Genomic DNA, 1970 nt, shown 5'->3' with positions numbered 1-1970 from the left:
TTAACTTTTGGGGCACCTGGGTGGCTCAGTGGGTTAAACTCTCTGCCTTCAGCTCAGGTCATGATCTCACGGTCCTGGGATCAAGCCCTACATTGGGCTCTCTGCTCAGCGGGGAGCCTGCTTCCTCCTCTCTCTCTGTCAAATAAATAAAATCTCAAAAAAAAAAGAAGAAATTACTGAAGATTGTGAAGAGGGGCACCTGACTGGCTCAGTTAGTGGAGAACATGACTCTTGATCTTGGGGTTGTGAGTTCAAGTCCCACTTAAAAAAATAAAAAAGGAAGATGAAAGAACATGAAATGATAGGAAGGAATGTTAGAATAACTTATCACTTGTTTATGGGGAGGGTCACTGGTTCAAAGGCTCAGGTGAAATCTTTGACCACTGAGCTCAGTTAATGACAGAAACTCCTGAAATAATTCCACTGAATGAAGATGTTCTGATAACACAAGGAAGAGTTCCAAAAATTGAGACATGATCTTGAAATGGTACTGTCTACCATTTAGTCAAAGAACAAAAAATTAAAGGAAGACTTGGATAAATAAATAATATAATATTATTTTGAATAAACAAATAAAACAAATAAAAAATTAAAGGAAGATTTGGAAAAAAGTGTTGGATAAATAGCAACAGATACTTCAATCTATTAATGTACTACAAAACAAATTGAAGCATCATATAGTGACATTTTCTGAATTGAGAACTTTCAATAAGTTGATGATAAAAATATTTAAAAGAGGGTCATCTAGCTGGCCTAATCAGTAGAGAACGTGACTGTTATTTTCCATTAGTTCAAGCTCCATGTTGGAAGTAGAGCCTAATTTTAAAAAATGATTAAGGGGCCTTTGGGTGGCTCAGTCATTATGGTTCTGCCTTCGCCTCAAGTCATGATTCCAGGATCCTGGGATTGATCCCTAAATCCAGCTTCCTGCTCAGAGGGAAGCCTGCTTCTCTCTTTCGAACTCCCTCTGCTTGTGCTCCCTCTCTCACTGTCTCTGTCAATTAAATAAATTAAATTTTAAAAAACTAAAAAAAATTTTAAAAAATGATTACAAGAATAGGAGATACTCTTGATTACTTTGAGTGTATAGAAGACCATTTTCCTCTACCCAACAGAAATGTTAAAAAGAAAAAAAAAATTCAAGAATCAACTGCATAGGAGCACCTGGGTGGCTCAGATGGAGTGTGAAACTCTTGATCTTGGGGTTAGGGGTTTAAGTCCTATGGTGGGTGTAGAGATTACTAAGAAATAAATAAACTTAAAAAAAATCAACTGCACAGTTGACAGCACTGTGAAATGTTACAGATTCATATAAATAGATGTTCCACATTATCTGCATCAAAATTTGTGATTCCATTTGGCTGTCTTATATTGAACTGCCCTTACTTAATGGAATTGCCTGGAGACATGCAGAAGAGCCAACCCAGATAAGATTGGAAACATTCAGTCAGTGAAAGGATGGTCTCTTTTTCACAAAGTACTTAAAGAATCCTATCATTCAACGATAATGGAAGTCCTGAGGACTACTTGGATAAAGAACATATTTGTAAATCAAAGCACATACGCAATCTTCTTTTTATCATTAAAATGAAATGTGCCACAGAGGCACCTGGCAGGCTCAGACAGTAGAGCATGTGACTCTTGATAGCTGGGTTGTAAATTCAAGCGCTATTTTGGGTGGACACATTACAGAAAAGTGAAATCTTAGGGCGCCTGGGTGGCTTAGTTGATTAAAAGTCTGTTTTTGGGTCAGGTCATGGTTCCAGAGTCCTAAGATCGAGCCCTGCATCAGAGTCCCCGCTCAACAGAGAACCAGCTTCTCTCTCTCTGCTTGTGTGCACTTTCTCTCTCTGTCAAATAAATAAGTAAAATCTTTTCTTTAAAATATTATTAATTTTATTTATGTATTTGACAGAGAGAGACACAGCAAAAGAGAGAACCTAAGTGGGATAGTGGGAGAAGGAAAAGCA

General features: G+C 37.5%; 1 pseudogene; it reads left to right on the top strand.

Annotated features, from left to right (window-relative positions):
• Positions 1–396: 396 nt before the first annotated feature.
• LOC122894667 lies at positions 397–1454 on the top strand (annotated as a pseudogene).
• Positions 1455–1970: the final 516 nt, after the last annotated feature.

This window comes from Neovison vison, chromosome 13, assembly GCF_020171115.1.
Source record: "Neovison vison isolate M4711 chromosome 13, ASM_NN_V1, whole genome shotgun sequence".
Lineage (NCBI taxonomy): Eukaryota > Metazoa > Chordata > Mammalia > Carnivora > Mustelidae > Neogale > Neogale vison.
The sequence above is the reverse complement of the archived record's forward strand: the minus strand, read 5'-3'. Positions and strand labels throughout refer to the sequence as shown.